Below are 22,253 nucleotides of genomic sequence, written 5' to 3'. Positions count from 1 at the left end.
CGAAAGCTCAAAACTTTGTGACATGCGATATTTTGATCTATATTTAGCTTACTCTACATAATACAAAGAAGTATATACATTGTACCTTAGAAGAGCTTCATAAAAAGACGAACATGAAGAAAAAAAGCTTACCTACAAAAGTTCCCTGCCGAAGCTGAGTGAAAGCTCGAAAGTCCCGGTCGTGTTGTATTTGATCTAATTCGATGCAAAAATGTACAGATTGTACCTTGGAAGATCTCCGTGAAAAAACAACATCTAACCAAAAAAACTTTCAAACATTTTTGAAAAAAATATTTTGGTGATTGCACCTCTGAAGTAAGTTATACCCAAATGGTGTTGAAGAAGTAAAAATGCACATTTTACTTTCGAAAAAATCAAAGAATCTAGCATCCATGCAAGTTTGATAAAAAACAAGCATATCCTTTCCTCGAGAGACGGGAGCTAAGAGCTTCAAAAAAAGTTCAGTGGGAGCCCCTAAACGTGAATGAACAATGGTCATTCGTAGAAATTTCTTAAATTCTTTTCTCACGTAAGATGCACATTTTCACTTCTTTAACTCCATTAGAGTAACGTGAGAGATGCAATCACTAAAATATTTTTTTTCAGAAATTTTTATCCATGCGCCTTTTTCACGGGTTTTCTCGCCAAAAGCCAAAAATTTCGGACAAATCCCCCTCCCTGAAGGTTCTTATGAAAGATGTCAATTGGCACCATCAACTTGAATTTGAACCAAATTCGTCAATTTTTTCCACGTTTTACATTACTTTTTTTTAAAATTGAATCGTGCTATTTTGGGAACCTCCGCCCCCCCTACTTGAAAGTGGTCATCCTGGGGAATTAAACCTGATATGCAGGCTGTTATTGGAAGTCCAAAAAGTTTGGCCAAAAGTTCTAAAAGCTCCAAAAACCATTTCAGCCAATCACAACGCAGCATTCAGCAAAGTTTTTTTGATTCTACGAGATATCACTACAAGTACCTACTCAACCGATTTTCATTAAAGACCTCACAATGCAAAGCATGTGAAGTGTAATTATATGCAGGCTATTAATGAAAGTTTGAAAAGTTTGGACAAAAACTCAAAAAGCTTAAGAAGCAATTTTGGCCAATTACAACGCAGCATTTGGCAAGTAGACCATCAGCGTTGGTGGCCAAAGGGTTAAGGCGACGAACGGATTATTGATCTCGAGTTCAATTCCTAATTTTACTAGCTCAAAAAGCTTCATTATTATTACTTTTATTCATTTTTTATTTCTCAACAACATTTTGGATCTCTTACATTTCTCATATATTTTCAACATTTATATTTCACGCTCTAGGAGAACCGCGCAGTCTGCGCGGTTAAACGGGTTTTCTAGTATATTAACTACATATAATCCAAGCTCACGAAAGCTCGAAAATTTTCTCACTGTAGGTATTCGAAATCCTACGGTATTATGTGCTTTCAATACGAGCTTCCCAACTACACCTTCGTAACACAGTGCACGCAATTGTAAGTCACGCTGTCTCAGCGCCTACCTCGTCCTTTTCACTCCTCGCTTCTCTTCCTGCCCTAAACGCTGTCGTTGTTGACACGACGATAATGAAATATTCGAGTATTTGCAAATACTAATTTTTTTTCTACTCATAATGAACGGGATACATGCTCATCGCATATCCACGCACGAGCAAAACAATGACTTTAAATATGCGACTTTGTGCGTATTTTTCACGATAATACATACTTCGAAAGTCGTAACGTGTTTAGTCATTTTAAAAACATACATATGTCTGTACGAGTAGGTATAACTTATCGTAAAAAATACCACGTAATATACTCGCGTATGTCGCGTGTACGAATGTATGGCTAAATACGAGTAGATACATGTGCAATGTAATGTACGTTGAGCAAGCTAACATATTTCGTTGAATACTCACGATGACAGAAACAGAGAGGAGGAGTAAGGGGTAATTTTCTAGAACTGAACTTATTGAATACCATACGTACAGCGATGGTGAGATCATAAGGGTTATTCATGGCTCCATCGGACTTGATGGTACCTCACTAATTATAAAATTAAATTAAAATACTAATTACAGTTGCCACCCCTCACATTTTATGCAAGTTCTCAAGCAATTTTAACCAGCCGAAAAAAAAACTGGCACAACTTTTGATTTCGAATGAAGAATTACAAATTCATTACACACAGGTCTCAAAAAACTCAAATTTTTAACCAAAAATGTCAAAACTATACGAAATTGCCATCTAAAGCACTGAGACATAATTTACCATCTCGAGATGATTCGTATTTAAAAATCAAAATAAATAAGAACAAAGGTTTATAAATTTGAAAGATCGCGGTTCAAACTGAAGATTTGAAATTTTTTAGCAAAGGTCATGCCATCTCAAACATGAACGAGGAAAAATCATCAAAAAGAGAGGACATTTCCCATTTGATAGGTACACTAAAAAAAATCCAAATAAAGCACAAGAACCACACTGATCTGGATGCTGATAGGAATCACATTTGGGAACAAAACTTTTCCATAAAATCATAAAATGACTTACTCATTCTCATACGTGGATACTTATTCTTGTATAATTCATATGGCAGAAAATTCGTACTCACCTAAAACAAAGAAAAATACGATCGAGGTAAGTACATATTAATATAAAATTGATCATTTTAAAACTATTGATCTAATTATAAGTAAATAATGGAATGGGAATCCAGGAATATTCATTTTTGACTTTTCCAAAGTGTTTTGGAGTTCCTATATAGAGGCTGAAGCAAATTGAAAAATCGCTGTAGGCTCCAAAATGGCCCAAAAAACTGGCTCCCGGATATTCTATCGAACGGAAAACGCCAGAATTCCAGGAAATCCGAATGGCCAATTTTCTCAATTCGCTTTCCCCAAACCCCATCCCAAATGCGCAAAAGAAAAAAGACCCTTTTTTAAGGTCAAACTTCTAAAAAGTCGTATGTATTTTATGCCAAAACTGCAAAAAAGTCATATTTTTTTCATCAAAATCAAAACTGCAAATAAAAACCTGTTCGTAACCTGAACTACCAAAAATGACAGTTTTTTTTCATCAAAATTGTCAAAAGTCTTCTGTTCGACCAAATTGCAGAAACCCCCCTTTTTTGGTCAAAATTTTCAGGAAGGCTTCCTCATTCGTCGCAAATTTGCTATTTTTGTCAAAATTTCAAACCCCTCTTTTTCCTTTGCAAAAACTATAAAAAAAACTTTTTTCGTCAGTTTTGCCAAAAACCCCTGCTTTTTCATCAAAATTGCAAAAAACGCCCTTATTTTGCAAAAATTGCAAAAAAAAACTTCAATTCGATCAAAATTTCAGAAAGTCTTGTTTTTTTTCTTGATAAAAAAATCTGTTTTTTCGTCAACATTGAAAAAAATTTGTATTTAATAAAAATAAATTGTAGGTGAATTTTAATCAACATTTGAAAAAAAAATTGAAAAAACGTAAGAAAAGACACCTACTTTTTTGAAAAACTGCCTCAAAAAACCCTGTTTTTTGATGAAAATTATCAAGAAATCCAGTTTTTTTGCCAAAATTCTAAAAATACCTTTTTTCTTATCATAACTTGCCTAAAAATTACTTTCAGTTTGACAAAATCACAAAAAAATTCAAATTGCGGGTAAGTCTTGTTTTTCATCAAGAAAGCCTTGCCTACAATCCTTGTTTTGAAGCTCTAAAATTGCAAGAAATTCTTACACTGGGAAAGTAGATTGCAAAAAATTCATTCAAGAGAATGATCGTTCTGGGTATATCAATTTGGGAAATCTGATTCAAAAATTTAGTAGTTGGGAAAAAAACGTTCGAGAAAATGGTCATTTGGGATGGTGAAAATAAAGGGATCATGGCTTCGGGGGATGGTTTCTGGAATCCGCAAAACTAGTAGTTGTTGATGTGGGAGTTGAATCGACGTTAAAAAACATTTACACTGGCTCATTTTGCTTAAAACAATTGAATTAAAAAAAAAAAATCTCCTTGGATTTGGAAAAAATTTTAAGAATTTTTTTAATTTTCAAAAATCCACCAAACATCCAAAAATAACCTTTAGGATCTGAAATTCGAGTTGCATGAGTTTTAAAACATAATCTTTCAATTTAGCTTGATTTCGTTCAAATCGGAGAGTTCTAGTTAAAAAATTTTTCTAGTGGTGAGTAGAGAAATTTGCTGGAAGCTTCATGAATTGACTTGAAATCAACACAAATAAATTAAGGAGATTGAAAATAAGACATAAAAAAAATCACAAATTGGTATGGCTAGAACACTGCATTAAACAACTTATACACAAAGTGCTTGGAAATCGAACAATCGACCTGAGCCTCAGAAAAAGGATTATGCACAGATATCTATGGACAGTTCTGATGTATTCTTGTGAAACATGCACCTTGCACCATGAGTGCAGTCAGCCTTTGAAAGATGGTGTCACTGAAGGCTACTAAAGATCTCATGAAAGGACTTCGTGACCCACAAAAAAAGTCTTAGAAAGAATAAGAGAAAAATAAGAAATCATAGTCGAAGAAATTGAACGCAGTAAAATGAAATATAAATAGCACAAAATTGTCTCGTATTTACCCTACTCACGATGAAAATCGAATGACATTTGCATTCGAGACACCCCATCAATTACGCGAAACTTTCATTGGCGAATTTTTCTACTTCCGTCAACCAAGGGAGCTATGAATTAGAAACTCTCTCAACCCAACCTCACAATCACCCTCTTCACTTCTCCCACCCACCACTGAACATCCCTTCCCGTAGTGAGCAGCCTTTGCACCCATATTTGCTCTTCCCGCTTCCGATACACCTCGCTAGGTACACATCTGAGGTGTACAGCTCACCATACGACTTAATAAGGTGAGCATCGCCAAAGCGGAGGCGTCAAATACGAAGGGTAAACGGAAGGGAATCGATTTTGGGAAATGCCACCGCAACGTTGAAGTCGGTGAAGTACCCAGCTACTCGTACGTACCTACGTATGTGTATTTTCGCGTATCTATGCGTCGATGTTTATGGTATAGTAAGAGTGTGTGTGTGTGAGGTGTCCCCATGTATCCTAATTCGTAATTCGTAACACGATCCATCTTGTATTCATTGACTAGCAATTTTTTCCGCCTGTAGGTACCTCGATGCTCGGTGTGTACTCGTATTCGTTCATTGTATATGCAGCGTGGTATGGTATACTCGTACGTTTTTCTACACCCAACCCATACGTATAGCACTGTGGTGTACGTACGTTTAATGGCTATATACTATAGATAGTATATAGGTGCCATAGATAGAGAAAGAGCCAAAGATGGAGAACACATGGTGGAGGTGTATTCTGTATAGTGTATACCGCATTACCAACACGTACCTAGTCTTTTGTACATGTACAGTACACCGCTTGCGTCATACGCGAACACGCCGCGCTACCGCCACTGTAATCGACTAACCTTTTCTTTTACTCGATAATACGATGGCTGCTGTTGCTGGCAGGACGGCAGCAGCGGTGGTTCCTCTAGTCATAGTACACGTCGTACAGTTGGGCCAAGTAATGGAATATAGGTACCTTTATGGTGCATAATGGAATGAACGAGGTGCAGGAAGAGCAGCACGTTTTGGTGGTTCTGGTAACGTACAGTATGTCTCAGAAATCCGGTATGGTTTTGATGAATTTCGACTCGATGAGACTGATTTCCTCTTTAAATGACTCCTTCAGGGGGCCTAACTCGAGTTGAAAGTCATCCAGAAAAAATTTAAGCTCTGGAGAAGAACCTCGAGAGGAAATATGGACCTTCAAAGAGAAGACATTTTTGAAAATTCTGAAAAAAGAAGGACATTCAGACAAAAAGGATGACTTTTGCTCAAACTTTTTGAAAAAAAAAGGTCTATCGGACAAAAAGAAGTACGAGTATTTTTCCTGCCCTGAAGGATATATTGAGCACCCTGATTCAGAGAGTACTGTAGATGTGTCTAGTCAGAATTTGGACTTCTCAACCCTAAACCACTTTTTTGAACCCCAGCACTTATGGACATGGAGTTTTTTCTAAGTGGGAGGGAGTGGGAATGGCAGAACTTTCCAACCTTGATGAATATTGAATTCCTGGTTCCAATATTTCCAAAACATAGATTATTTCATCAAATTAACCTCACACCAGAGATTCCTGAGACATCCAGTGCAACATTACCAAACAGAAGCACCTATAATAATACCGCCCATCCCATACCTTTGGCTATGCGTAATCTTACAATGGAATAGAAAAAGACAAAAAAAAAATGATCCAGCGCCATCTTTCATCTCTTTTTTTCAGTCTGTAGATCTACGCACACCTCTTCATGATACACAATGCCCATTTACCATTGTTCAAGTTGTACTTATACAGACACTTTGAAAAGATGAACGAGGCGACTCGACTGCCGCTGATGGAAGATGCAGTCATAGAGTATATATTGTGAATTAGACGTACCAAACCAAACGCATACAAAAGTAAAAACTCCAATGCCCCCGCACCATTGCCGCCGATACGCGTTATACGACATTCCATTCTGGTATAGTCGTCGCCTTTAATCGCGAGTGGCGTACATAGAGTGGTACTTGTACCGAATACACAGGCATTGCCTTGCCTATAGTTTATAATAAGTATGAAATGTACGTCTCTTGTAGTAGGATATTTTGGGCGGCTATTGTAAATGCATAGTAAGTACATTAGAGTTGTACGTGAATACGTTAGCACCGGGACCAAGCAATATATCCAATAATGAGGTGGATACAGTCAAGTGCGAAGAGGCGGTATCGGCAATTCGGCATCGACAGTTGCTTACTACTATATTCAATACAAAGCCTGGCAATCGTTTACAATGAGCTATTGTTATGGTGTTTACGATTCTCTATGCCAAATATTATATTACAGGTAGACAGATACAAGTGAATTTCACGTGGACATTACAGCAGTCGCAGTACAAGTCGATACGACCCTGTTCACTCAAAGGACCCTCTAAACAGGGTGAGCACTGGCGTTGAACACTTCCCCAAAACTTTTGGATAGCCCAGTATCAGAAATAAAATGATAGAAATAGATTTTTTCAAGTGAAATGGATAATTACATAAACTCATGAAATCATGATACTTGATTTTACACACAGCCCCCCCCCCACCCAGCAGACATTCAAGCGTTGAATTTCGTTTTTAGATTTTTGGCGGATTTTTAAAAATTCAAATCTGCCCTATTTTCTATGAAAAAACCAAAATTTGATTAAATTGAGGCTAAAGGCTAAAATTTTATAATTTTTTTGAAGTTGGTACCGAAAAAAAATGCAACAGAATCGAGTCCAGTCCATTCTACACCTACAAACTCCAGGAAAAATATTGGAAAACTTGAACGAAAATGCGCCAAGCCCTGAAATATTGGAAAACGTGTGGCAAAATTGCAACTAAACGGTCAAGGTTTGTTCAAAACATTTGAAACCTACAAACAAAATTGCCCAAAAATGCGCAAAATTCACCAACATTACTGGAAAAAATACACATTCGAAATCTCTGTTTTTTCCCATTGAATTCTTAAACTTATGGTATTTTTCCGAACTTCAAAAATTCAAAATGCGCCTTATGCTCTATTGAAATTCCCCCCCCCCCACCCCCACTCAACAGGTCGAGAACCAGCATTCTACTGCAATTTAATCAAATTTAGATTTTTCAAAACAAAAAAAAAATCCCAACTTGGAATTTCCAAAATTTGTCAAAAATTCAAAAACGAAATTTAGCGTATAAAATTTAGTCTAAAGATGTATTTTTAAACGCTACGTATTTCGAATTTTCCAAGAACACCCCAAATATTTGAAGCAAAAAAAATGCATTTGAATATTCCGCCAGCATTTTTCAACAACAAACGATCTAATTCCACAAAAAAATGCAGAATTTTACAAAAATTCAAAAATTCAGATTGGGAACATTTTTCAAAAAAAAAAAAGGAAATAATTTGGGTAATTTTTTAAACAATTTTCAGAAGTCAATGACCTACTTGGAATGATCCCTTTAATAAAAGAGACCAATTAGTAAAAATCATGCTCAAATGACTACATAAGAGACAGAAACATTCCTTCTGTAAGAGTGAGATGACTCGTTTTAGAGCACTTTTTTTGGAAGATTGGAATTTCCAAAGTACTACTCTGGAGGCTCCAGAACAGCCTAAAACCACCTATAAAGGCAACTCAGCATGTCGAAAATACTCGTAGAATGCAAATGAACTAAACTCAGTTTGCCAACAATGTGGTAAAATTTTAAGAAATGTCAATTATTAAAAATCTGCTGGAATTTCCAGAACTACTGGAAACGGCTAGAGCCCGTTTCCATCCCCTCCGAGAGACCTAAAAAAGAGACAAACAAACCAACTTCCAGTTTTCCAGCTAAATGAGAGGGAATTTTTCAATTTTTACTTTTTTGATTGAAATTTGACTCAAATCTTCCAAAAACTCTAAAAATGAACTCGAGTGTTTGAAATTTTGACTAGAGGGATATTTTTACATCCTCTTTCGATTTGGTTTGCCTCCGGTTCAAAAATTGTTTGCAACTTGAAATAAGATACCTTCCTAAGACGAAAAACAATTTGCGAAATGCAAAATTTATGAATATTGAATTCTGACTTCAAAGCAGAGATTTAAAAAATTGAAAAACGGCTGATGTCGATATCTCCCCCCTCCCCCCCGGTAGCAAAGCCAGGATTATTCCAAGAGCGTGAAACAAAATTTTTAGTCACCAAAAAATCGAAATTGGAAATAAAATTTTGAAAAAAATGAGTTCACAAAGCAAAAAAAAAAAAATTGTCAAAAATTATTGAGGAAATAAGAACGGAAATTTGGAAATGAATTATTTTCAGTTTCTAAAAAAGTGAATTACCAACTCCGTTGTTAGTTTTCTTAGTACCAACTTTCCTTAAATCGCTGTCTCACCTGTACCGTTACCCCCCCCATACTTTATTTTGAAGAAAAACATTTAAATTACCTATACCAGTTTTTACCCTCCCCCATCCATTTTTCCTTCCTTTTACCTCCACCAACAAAAAAAATTTGCGAAAAATTCAATTTTTCCTTCATTTTTTACAATTTTTGCATTTTACAAAAAAAATTAATTTTTTTAATTCAAAGAAGAATGAACCAGCCACCCCCTCATCTCAGTCCTTCATTTCTCGGGTCGTTTTTGTTTTTAAACACATTTTCCTCGAATTTCAGCAACCTTTCCTCCGAATGTAATTATCAGATCACTATTTTTTTCTCCGAGTAACACATCGTAATAACATCAAAAATATACTTATTACATATTTTATGCACTCTGTAAAGAACGATCCTGCAAAAAAAATTTCTACCAGGAACATATCGAGCAATTGTTATCGCTGGAATCATAAGCGAGTATATCAAAGTAACATGCATAACATACACACGAATTATTGGCAAACGCACTAATGTACCTATATTACTTCATAACCAATGAACCCATACACATTATACGATAATCAACATTCGCCTCGATTATCAGCTGTTCGATCAGCTGATTTTAATACTCAATATCGCCGGTATATACTGGGTATTATGGAATCTTATCGAAAGCAGACTTTGATGAAAAACACTACATTTTTCTCTATTTTTAACTCTACTGCAAAAATTCACATATCAAAAAACTATGCAAAAAGACACTACTTACAATAAATCAGAATATCCTGGAATTTACTCTCCGAGCGATTTCTAAGCTTCATTCAATCCAGCGATCACCCAAGTCAGAATATAATCAATCGTCGCGAAGAAATACTTCTCGAAAATGAAGATGGTAAAAAAAAGGTCAACGTCGAAGGAGAAAAGTTTTCGCACAACACAACCAACAAAATAAAAAAGTACAGCGTATTTCTCGCAAAACGAGACAAAAATTCACGTCGGACTCGGCTAAAAAACAGAGCTTTTTCCACTCTCCGTTAACGGTGAAGCGAAAAAATACAAAAACTCGTGCACCGTCGAAAAAAATTTCCACTACGACTGAGACACACAAGCTCGAAGGGAAAAAGTTTGACAAATAGTACGCGACACCAGCAGCACCAGAAGCGTCGCTCGTAATAGTACTAACCAAACCAATACTCGTGTGATGGAATTTTTCAACTGTTGAAAATACGAGTACGCCGCTCCGCGTCGCGTCGCGCCTCCACAAACCGTCCCAAGGGTGTAGAAGAGAAAGAGAACCGGAGAGACACGGTACAGGTTGAGAGGCGAAACGAGGCTATTTCTACAACCCCCATTAAAGAAAAGCCCGATTCGCGTACACGTACGACACCTTACACAAGACACACGCACACATCCACCAACATGGCAAACTCAACACCCAACTAATGAATGGTACCACCGATCCACCCCCCGGTCCCAGGTTCCAACGGTAGTACCGCGTAATACAAAGGAAAAGCTAGGGAAAGTCGGGCGTTTTCCCAGCACACGCAGAAAGAGAAAGAAGCGGTGGAAGGAAAACGTTACGATATTCGATACGCGGGGCTGAGTCTGGGGTAAAAGTTTAATGAAAATGTGAACGAGAGTATGCGGGTGGGTGAAACGCAGGAGGCAAGCTGTGTGAGTACTTTCCTCCTTGAAAAAGGTCCCAATTTAAAATGTGTACGACTACGACGACTACGACTGTGTATAGTGTGTACCGTACGCAAACGAGCCTTTGCCATGTTGCCAAGTTTGTCTGTGAATTGACGTATAATAATAGGTGTGTAGGATTTTTGGTCACTTAAATTAGTACAGAAAAAATTTGCGTTTTCACGACTCCTGAAAAAGATCAGCGAGCTGGAAGTTTCTAAAATGGGAAAGAGGTCAATATTCATTACGATAGGTTGATAAAATCGATACGATACAGGACGAGATGATGGATGGTCCTGAATGTGGAGTGTTCTAGGCTTGACCCGCCCCCCCCCCCCCACTCAACTCCTGAAGTAGATTTTTGTCATGAGAAAATAATAGTTTCATTTCATGATTTATAAATTGTGTTCATTTCCTCCCTGCCTTCAAAAATCGTTGATGAATGGACAAATTTTATTTCAATTTTTTTTTTCTCAAATCTCCATAAATAGAAAACAGATATAAAAAATCAAGGTGTCTACTAAATCAAAAAAAATGAATAAGTAAGGATCGCGTTTTGATGAAATTTGGATGACCAAATTTTCATTTTTGGACAACTTTTTTTTGAAAAATTAGTCAAGTTTGAAATTCAACTACGATGGGTGATTTTTATAGAATTTTTCGCGCTTATCACTAAAAAAAAAAGTGAAAAAATTCCATCATGCCAGAATTTCTCACATTTTCAGAGTTTATGACACTATAATATATTATCATTTTATCATTGAAATTCTACCAATTTTGGTGACTGACAAGTTTTTTCAGGCAATTTAAATAATTTTTATAGTATTTTAACAAATTTGCAGGCAGTTTTCTCAACATTTTGCTGAATTATGCTGATTTTTTCACCTATTTAGATTGTAATTTTCAGTAACTGGAAGGACAATTCGACAATAATTTTCATAATAATTTCTGCATTTGATTTTTGATAAATTATCGTTCAATAATTTTGAGAATAGTATACATATTTGATCAATTTTTGGCAATTGTGTTCAATTTTTGGCCAAAAGGATGACTTTGATGACCCGTAGACAGACATCTTGAAATGACACAAATTTGTCTTGAAACTAATATCGATTTCCTCTAATCGAATTTCATTGAGTTACTTTAGAAGACGGGAAGATTAATTTGGGCAGCTAAACACAGAGTTGAGGCTAGGTTTCTTATCAAAGCCCGTTTGAAGTGTTATCTCCATTTGAGCTGATTTCCAGGCCAACATTTCAAGGGTGTTTTTTGATCAGCTCTCTTCTTGTTTTTGCAGTCCAGATTAATTCCCACACCTTCTGGAAAAATTTTAAAATTCTAGAGAAATCAAATATCACGCTGAAGGCTCCAAAATGACTCAAAATGGTGAAATTTAGATATGAGAGATGGTTTTAGACGATACAATAGTTCAGTAGCGAATTACAATTTCCAGGGGGGGGGGGGGATAAACTGCATTTCATGATAGAATCATGAAATTTGGTATGATGCACCAGGACCTCCAAATCGATTTTTCGTCGAAGGTTGAATTAGGTGAAGATGAAAATGACACCAAGAAAGACCAGGTAAACAAATTTTGAAAAATGGGGGGCCAAACTCCCTTTGAACCCTCCTGTTTGAAAATTTCCTTTGGGGGCCCTTTTATGCAATATACCAAATTTCGTTACTTGCAGTATTGCCTCTGGACTAAAAGCTATCCGAGAAAATTTCAAAAATTTCCATACGAACAGAAAATTTTGGATTTTTCCAATTCTTTAAAAATATCTTGGGTAAAAAAAAACACACATAAAATGCCCACTTCGAAATAATCTGCTAAAATCTGGATAAACCCTTCGAAAAAGTCGAGAATATGTCATAACTCGATTTTTCAACTACCGAAATTGACTTTCACGCCTCCTGGAGAAATTGAAAATTGGGCTGGAACCTCCAGAATGACCGAATGATGTGAAATTCAGTTCGATAAATTTAATATTAGTTTCAGGACAAATTTCGGTGATTTTTATGATTAAATATTTTTTTAAACAGCATAAATTGCTGAAAATGGTCAATTTCAAATTTTCAAAAATTCGTTAAAAATCGAAAAATTAATTTGGGTAGCTAACATTTTGGTTCTGGGGGTTTCACATCATGATCTATCCAAAAATCGTGGTCCCATTTCAAATCGAAGGTATATGGCTACAAACTGATACGAGAAGTGAGAGGATCACCTCAATCACATGAAAAATGTTGAGAATGTTGAACTTTATCAGAATCTTTTGGATGGTATTTTTTAAAACTTGAATCATTCGAAAAATATTACAGGGTGAAAAACAGTTTGAAGCTAGGGACAAACACTCGATCAGAAAGTTGAAAATAAGATGCAAACCCTCATTTGCGATTAATTTTGAACACTTTTAAAATTCATGGGCTAAATTTATGTAATCTGAATTTTCCAACATTTTCCAAATTTTGAGCAAAAATCGAAAGGTCAAAAATTTTCACGGTTCGAGAAGTGATTTAAAAAGCACATGAAAATTTTTAATAATTTTTCAATCTGCGAAAAATTTGTTACTTGGGAAAAAATTGTAGTAATAATAAGAATTCAATTTTATTTCTCTCGCCAGAAATTATTTTACCTAAAAACATTGTTAATTTAAATTTTTTTCTTAAAATAAGAGGGCTTCGTAATTCTTCAGCTCCCCTCCCCTAGAAAAAAATATTTTACATTAATTCTCCTTTCAGAACCGTAAAAAAAGATTGCAGATTTTTTTCGTATTTTTTCAATATAACCACCATTTAGATTTTCAAATCACAAAACACCTCAATTTTGCATAAAATGTTAGAATGTTACGAATAATTTCCTAGTTATTCATCCCCCCCCCCCCCCATTAAAAAGAGGTAAAAAAGAGTGTAAGATTTTATCAAAGAATGCGGGAAAATTCAATATCTTGGAATCATTCTCAAACATGCGAATCTCCTCATCCTATCTAAAAAGTGAGTAGGTAGGCAAGGCATATCATCCATTTTTCACACGAAAAATTCAAAATTTAATTTCTCAGTAAATTTTATACTTGGATAGGCAATCAAAAAAAAAAAAAAAAGATTAGATACTAGGAATGAAGAAGGTAACCTCTCTATCCAATTTATTGACAGGTGTACGTGTTTTCATACCAATTTCTAAGAAAAAATCCACGTCGAATGATTAACTTACATTTAAATGAAGTAGAATATCAAATAATTAATCGATAAATTGTTAACAAGTGCAATAAAAAATAATGAAGAGGCTAAAATTTATTTCGCTCCATTTTCGTTTTTTTTCTCACTTCAAACAAACAATTTTTTTAGAGGTGATATCCTAGAAAATGTTTTAGTCATATTTACACCAACTTTAATGAAAATTTCTTCAACATATCCAACTCACGCAATGTTTTCATAGAAAAAATTGATCAGCTCATCAACGCCTACCATAAATTTCTTCGATCTTGAATTTTTTTTCAAAATCAAGTCAAGCGTTTTGAAAAATACCTAAGATTAAAGTACTCTCAAGCACAAATTTCATTTTTTAGGCATTTTCATAAAAGACCCCAGCAAAATACCAACATCACTCCGGCACCTGTACAACAAACCATAGGCATATAAATCTGACATCGCAGCGTTTTCGCAAATACATACACAGCCACAGCGCGAGAAAATTGTTCGCAGCCAGAAAATACGAAGGGACGAGGAAGGGGTGGGGGGTGTGGGGGGTTGAAGGGCGAAAACGACGACGAACACCGCCGCACTTGTACTCTAAAAACATCGTCATAGAAACCAAAGTCAAGCTGTTTAGCCATTGGTTGGTTCATTCATTGACGCATTTTCGTCCTTAAAGAAACGACTTTTTCGGGTAGCGAGGGGCGAGGTAAAAGGCCACCGGGGCAGATTACGGGCAAAGGGTGGTGTAGCGGGGGGGGGGGGGTGATACGCCGATAAGTTCTATTTTAGAAATCTACGTACACGTATACGAGTCGCGTACAACAGGCAAAATGTTGAATGAGGGAAGCAAAACTCTCCGAACGCGCGTAGACTCAGCACCCCGCCTGGCTCCCTTGGCCCGCGACACCCGACCCGAATCCTCGCTGTCTCAACCCTTCGGTGACCTTGACTCATATTGTACCAGCTGAGATAAGGCGAGGTGCGGTGACGTAAAAAGCTCCGGTTGTGTTTTTCCTTCCTTCCTTTCTTCCTTCCTTCCGTCCTCACTTCCCTGCCGCCCGCCCTTTCGTTTTCGGAGGATCAAAAGCGGTAATTTTTTCACGCGTGCATGTGTTTGCCCTTTTCCCTCCCAAGGGCCAGTTCCATCGTATTTGCTTTTTTCTTTCGAACGATTTTTTCTTTATTTTACATTACAATGTGCATGTGTTTTCTTCATCGTATACGCATAAAAATATGCCTTTCGATTCACGTATATCTTTCTTTCTTTCTCTCTCTTCGTCGAATATTATTTCTGTATTAATAATCGATACCTCGTCGACGGTTTAATAATACGATAGGCGATCGTATAATATAAATTATCATGTTCTCGCGTATACTTACAAATACACATGTTCTTTTAAAAGCTATACAGCCTCCACAGCTCCCCTCCTTGCCATCAGCTTCGCCGTACTCGCGATTTTTTTTTATTTCTTTAATTAGATTCTACTATTAGGTATAGTATAAGGTGTAAGTACATATAGGAGTCAATATAATTTATCGTAATCTTTCGCATTTAAATAACTAATACGCGATGATATCATCGTAAAATAGATAGTTTTTCACCCCGCTCTTACGTCCTTCCCTGGTATACGTACACTACACGGCGGCGGTAATTAATTACCTATCGTTTGATAAGGCGCGAATCAACGATTAATCTATCGTTTGGTGGAGAGCTACCGTAATTGGGAAATTTTTCGCATGAAAAAAAAATTACCAAACAAAGACCATCGGGATAAATGGGTTCTTTATCGATATACTTGTAATTTTCTTTTTGCAAAGGTTACTAGACGAATAGGATAACAACGTGTTCTCGTAAGTCCAAGTACCAACACCTTTCCTCGTCTTTCCTCGTATTCGCGTAGTTATCGAAGCGTCACTAATATACACATAAACGTAATTAATCAAAGATAATTCGCGTATAGTAAGATTATCTACGAGTATTTCGGTTGAATTCTCTTTCTCGTACTCGTTACGTTGAAAAGAATCGCAACTCGTTACAACTTATTCGCTTGTCGCGCCAAAAAAATGCTCAGGGAGAGGGTAGGAAGTGGGGGGGAGATATGGAATTGTTTGGATAAATTTTGAGCGTTGTTCATTCGATTTTATCAGGTTTAGAATTACAATACTACATAGATGAAAAAACGAGTTCTAAGAACCAAAAATCTGATCCGTATTGAGAAGAAAATATACCATATCCACACCCTCTCCTTATGCATGGAAATAACTCATCAGTCATCATCATTCTAGGAAATAATTGTAGATGGTCACTAGGAATGAAAAGCATACTTGCTGTTTGCTTAAATGATAGCAGCCATTCATACAGTGTGTTTCAGGGAAGAAGGAAGGCCTTCCATTTAGAAAATATGCAACATTTGTTCAGTAAATGTGAATACGTTTGCATAATCTTCAGACTGCAGGGACAAAATTGTGTATCAAAATCTATACGATTCAAACACAGTCAAATAACTCAATTCCCGATTGTTTCTATTTTTTTTTTTTTTTTTTGAAATTTTCAAATTTTTTTTCAAAAATTTCAGATTGTTTATAGCTTTATCTATTCAGAAGATGAATTATTTTGCAGAAGGACCTTTTTACGTTAGTCTTCAAAAGTTATGCCGAAGAAAATTTCATTTTCGAGTATTTTGAATTTGAACGTTGTAACTTCTTCAGTTTGGAACTGTTTCCCAGTCAAAGATTTCGGGAAGCAATTTGTTCTAAAATTTTGAGTGGGACATGCAGGGAGGAGGGAGCAGAGAGACAATTGGTCCTGGCTTGATTTTCTGGAGTATCCAAGGACTGAAGAGTCTGAATGATAACCGATAATGAGTTTCACACTACCAATGAAGTTTCCAAAATCGCTATACTCAATTGGTGCAAAACTAAGGAAGAAGTGAAAAAATTGTATTATTATAATTATTTTTTTTCAATGATCAAAAAAATACCAATTTTGTTGAAAAATCGCGAAGTTTTAAACATCGGTAGAAAAATGATAATGGGAACCAGAACCAAAGAGACACGAGAAAATTTTCTTCTGTCTTTTTGGCTACTTACTGGGAATATTTTTAACCCAGGGCCATCCATACTGGAGTGGTACACTCGAAAAATTTATTGAAAAAATTTGAATTTTTTTTAATTTTTGAAAATGAAAGCCTGAAAGTGATTGAAGTGTACATATACTCGTATGATTCAACATTTTGTTTACGAGTTGATTTTTCACGAAAGGGGGAAGATGGAGAAGGAGTTGAAATTTCATCTAAAAAATCTTTTTAGATGGAGCTACGAATCGCGAAAAAAACTGAAGGATTGTAACCAAATGTTTGTATCTCAAATATTTCGTATCAATTGGGCCAACATCAAGATATTATTTTTGAAACTGGTGGAAGACTTAAGAATACAAGGCGCTAATTTTTTTGTCATCATTTCTAATTTCAAAAAAACGAGAAAAATAACCCAAAACTTGACAAATTTTTTTTTCCTATCTAGGGGTGAAAAGTACTACTTTTCCAACCTCGCGAGAATCGCTCGGATGTAAAAATAAGTACTTTCCACCCTCGTTCAGGAAAAATTACTTCATTAAACTCGGAGAAAAAGTGATTTTGAACTCGTGTGAGTTGTTCCCCTCACTTCGTTCGGGTCACAAACCTCACCCTCGTCAAAAATCACTTTTTCGGCCCTCGTTGTGTAATATACTATTATTTTTTGAAATTGGCAGTAAGTATTGAAAAAATGGCACCACTGTATTTCAAAAAATGTCCCCAGTTTCGGAAATGATATTTTTTGATGATTTGGCATAATTAAGGCGAAATATTACAGAAGAAAACATTTTCAAAACACGAGTTTTCTACGAAAATAAGCGATTTGTAAATTTTAACTACTCAATAGAACCATAAAAGTGGTATTAGGAATTGCTGCAATTCTTTCAAAACTTCATTACCACATCACATGATCCCATTAGTTATGAAGGCTAAAATTTGGTAAGCAAGGGCATTGTGTTTTCAATTTTGCCAATTCATTTTGAGGTGGTTTTGAGTCGTTCTGAAGCCTCCAGTACTTTTTTTGAAGCTAGTTCAATAAAGTAACAATATGAATTTTTTTCATTCTTGATCAAAATTGTTCCATTATAGAATTTCCGAAGAATGGGCTAAAACTATTTACACAGTATTGGCTTAGAGAAGGGGGTATTTTTGCTTGTTTTTCCGCGTATTTGTAGCTTTGTTTGGACTCGAAATTTTTCTGCCGATTGGGAAAACTTGTTTGCTCTCCTCAAAACACAAAAACTCAAAAATAATTTCAAGATTTTGTCAATCCAACCCCAGAAAAATGGGTGAAAGTTGAAATGAATATACGTAGAAATAAATACCTCTACCGAGTTTTTGTTGACAAAAACATCCGCATGACGTACAATTTATTTTCAAAATGAATTTGAAACTCTGATAGGAGGAGGGAGGTATAAATTTCAGTTTAATAAGTTGGAATTTTGATCATAAATAACCTTTTGGAATCATTTATAACAATTTTCAACTAGGATGTTACCAATTTCGAAACAAGACCAAAAATAGGTGACTTTTTAGCATCTTTTGTCATCATCTGGTTTGTAAACTTTCTGATTATCACGCGTTTTTGAAACCTCCCCTTTCCCTCTCCGAAATAGCATTCTAGCTGAAATAATTTCTGATTGAATCATTTGTCATCGTCAATTCAAAAAAAGTTCACGTTTTTTTGAAATCTAATCCTTCCCTTTTTCCAAAATTCATTCTAGCTGGAAAATTTCAAATTTTTCTGAAAAATTGTCTGCAAAAATAACACTCTTAAGAGGGAAAAATTGAAAATATTTCATACCTTAGTTCAAGAAAAATATTGTTTTAAGCTTTATTACAGTCGAGATTTACATTAATAGTTGATCATAACGCTCTTATTTTGAAAAAAAATCACATTTTTGGCTTCAAGTTCAATTTTTGTGCTACAACCCCTCCCCCACTTCTCTTCACCAGGAAAGTTTTCTTCTCGCCAGACGTTTCTGATTCACGAGGTTTGGATTGGAAAAATCTAAACCAAAGCAAATTTTCTTTCGAACTTGAAGTATTGAATAATTGTTTACCTCTCCTCACAAGTATGGAATTTGATTTCGAAAGAACTTTTTTTTAATGCGTGGCTGAGTTTTGGCGCCGTCTCATTCGAATGGTCCAGATAATCAAGGGGCATGAGGGGAGATGGATTTACAGTATATTTAATCCGACTGCATTGTAATCTCTTCTAATCCGAGCCCAAGCCCATCTATTGTCTTAAAAACTCGCCGTAATTTCCGTAATAAAATACGCGAATCGACGCCATGACCTTGAAGGTCCTTGCTCAAGCGGGCGCCGATGCTTGATTTTTTTCCTCTTTTATTCTCGAATCTATCGCCCGTTTGTTGGTACATCTACATACTTCTGCTTATACTATGTACATTGAAATCCACGTATGTATAGTGTGACATGTCGTATATTTAGTTTCCTTTTGTACAATGCTCGATTCTTTATGGTGGTAGGCTGTGTAAGTACCGATCCTCTCTAGAATGACATTCCTCCAGTTGGAAGCTCTCTATATGTATACTTATGCATCTAGTTCGTATACCAACATAGCATTGAAAAAAAAAATTCATTTTACATTATACAATCGACCGACTACACTATACGAAGACGATGACGATGGGATGGGTGTGTACTCTGTGTACATGTACCGGTGCTCTGGGTCTCAGTGTGCTCGGCCATAGGTCTAGGTACTCGTAAGGTACCCAACTATGCCCAGCACACTATCACCTTATTTACCGTACATACTCTTATACTCGTAGTACATCTACATAGACATACACTTACTTACACAAAGAGAGAAAGATTCACTAACTACCGCCACCACATTCCTATATGCATAGAAAGAACTGGTTGTGGTTATGTGCTATAGTAATACGCGTTCATTGCATTATTACCAAGTGACTCGGGCGAGGGCGGTGGCGGTGGCGTGGCCGGTAAGTTGTATGTGATTTGACCCGACTTTGAACTGGTTTTCCTTTTTACAATTCGAAACGAAGACAACGGAGACGCGTTCCTTGTACGCAGAGATTCGTCTAGGTTACGAATACGATGTACTTGTACTTTACTTAGGTACTCTATGTACTGTTGTAGTATGTGTAGGCTAGCACGCGTATTTCATGTAATTATAATGTTGTAGTGGAGTACCTTTACCTGTGTCTATTCAGAGTTTAAGGTTTTAGAAATTAGAAGGGAGAAGTGAGACGGGTAGAAGAAAGTTTAGGGAAGTTTTTGGATCAGACCTTTTTTAAAAGTGGGATTCAGCTGGTATGACCATCTCAAACGAGCCAACTTTCCAGAGGTAGCTCGACGAAAACATTCATTTATTACACACTCGCGTTTCAATTGATAAAAAAATGACGAATTCAGTTGAAATGTCTCAAGTTCTGTCCAATTATACCATCTGCAGTTGGGAAATAAATCTATTTGAGAGAGTCATAGGTCTTCCTCAAATGTAGCACCCAAAGTCTTCTTATCGCCCTCATACCAGGTGTTTCAGGATACAACGAGACCTTTTATCCGAAAACTGCGCAACACTTGACCAGCCTCAGCCTGTGTGCGTACATTTGCCTAACCTGCTAGTCGCAGTGACTTTTGTTTCAAAAAATCAAAATGTGATTGCCACCGTCTCCCCCCCCCCAGATTGGCTACAAAAAAAAAAAATGATCTATCTTCAGCTCAAGAATGGCTGAATACAAATCAGGATTGTGTTTAATTACCCACCGCCACTCTGAAGCGATTATGGCCACTCTTTGGACATGAGAATCGGTTTTCTAGACTAAAATTTTTCAGATTTAAAGGACGTCGTTTTCTAGAAAATTCAATTAGGACGAAAAGAGAAGTAGCCTGAGCGATTGAGGGCAAAAGCTTCTGAAAATTTATAATTCAAAAAGCAGGGAACAGAGGAAATTTAATAAAAATTAAAAACGACATATCTGATACCGAAGCCAATTATTTTTTAGTTTTCATGCTTTCTGAAGAAATTTCTACACTATTTTCGAGCTTTTGTTGATTTTTCCTAATAACTTCCATATTTGAGCTTTTTTGGGTCAAATATCAAAAAAAAAACTTCTAAAATAACGTTAAAATCACGTTTTCACGATTTCAACGAAAGTATAATCTCAGAATTTGACCCAGGAAAAAAGCTCAATTATGAAAGTTACAGATAAACGCCTTTTTAGGGGTGCCTAAAGGGGGGGGGGTTAAAAAAAAGGGTTCAGAATTACGAATAAAGAAGAAACTTATCTCAAAACGTTACATTTGGCGCAAATTGCAGGTTTCTAGTTTTCCAGGGGGTTCTCAAAATATCGAAATTACGAAAAATCTAAAAATTGGATTATTGTGTACTAGCTCAAAATTTTACTGACAAGGGAACCTTTTGAGGTGTCACACATCGATTTGAACGGGCCCACGATTTTTGGAAAGAGCATAGTATAAAACCCCCAAAACCAAATTTTCAGCTGCCCAAGTTCATTTTTCGATTTTTGGCGAATTTTTGAAAATTCAAAATTGACTGTTTTTGGCGATTTATGCTTTTTTTTTAAAAGTACGTACTTGATCAATAAAAATTGTCAAAATAAGTCCCAAAACTAATTTAATTACCCAAATCCAAATTTCACCATTTCCAGCCATTCTGGAGCCTCCAGCGCGATTTTTAAATTTCTCCAGAATTTTGAATTTGCTCCAGAAGGCGTAAATATGAAGTTGGGCAGCTAAAAATCGAGTTGTATATTACACTCGACTTGTTTAACGAGTTTATCCACATTTGAGCCGATTTTGGGAGTGACACCTCAAGAGTGGTTTTTTGACCAGCTTTTTTCAAAATAAAAAAATCCAAAAAATCAAAAGTTTCCCGTTTGTGTGAAAATTTTCCAAATTCACGCGAATCGCTGTATTTTGTCCAAAACTAACCCCCGAAATCCAAACTTCAGCATTTACAGCCATTCTGGAGGCTCCAGCGCGATTTTTCAATTTCTCCAGAATTTTGAATTTACTCCAGAAGGCGTGAGTATGCAGTTGGGCAGCTAAAAATCGAGTTGTGTATTATACTCGACCTGTTTAACGAGTTTATCTACATTTGAGCCGATTTTGGAAGTGACACCTCAACAGTGGTTTTTTGACCAGCTTTTTTCAAAATTAAAAAATCCAAAAGATAACCGTTTGTGAGGAAATTTTTGAAATTTGCGACTCCCAAAATCAGCTTAAATGTGGATAAACTCGTTAAACAGGTCGAGTGCAATATACAACTCGATTTTTAGCTGCCCAACTTCATATTCTGGAGCAAATTCAAAATTCTGCAGAAATTGAAAAATCACGCTGGAGGCACCAGAACGGCTGGAAATGGTGAAATTTG

At 36.1% G+C, this 22,253-nt stretch overlaps 1 protein-coding gene across 3 annotated transcripts in view; it reads right to left on the bottom strand.

The window, feature by feature from the left end:
- The window catches only part of LOC135848103 (uncharacterized), a 145,583-nt gene that overhangs the window by 60,151 nt on the left and 63,179 nt on the right, over positions 1–22,253 (bottom strand). Inside the window, exon 1 of one of the 3 annotated variants that reach the window (XM_065367890.1) lies at positions 9,685–10,096. The exons of the other annotated variants lie outside the window; for them this stretch is intronic. The gene's annotated coding sequence lies outside the window, so the exon portion shown is untranslated. Of the gene's footprint in view, positions 1–9,684; positions 10,097–22,253 lie in introns of those variants that run through there. 3 annotated transcript variants of the gene reach the window in all.

The sequence above is a fragment of the Planococcus citri genome, chromosome 5 (genome assembly GCF_950023065.1).
Source record: "Planococcus citri chromosome 5, ihPlaCitr1.1, whole genome shotgun sequence".
Lineage (NCBI taxonomy): Eukaryota > Metazoa > Arthropoda > Insecta > Hemiptera > Pseudococcidae > Planococcus > Planococcus citri.
Note: the sequence above shows the minus strand (reverse complement) of the source record. Positions and strands in the feature narration are given on the sequence as shown.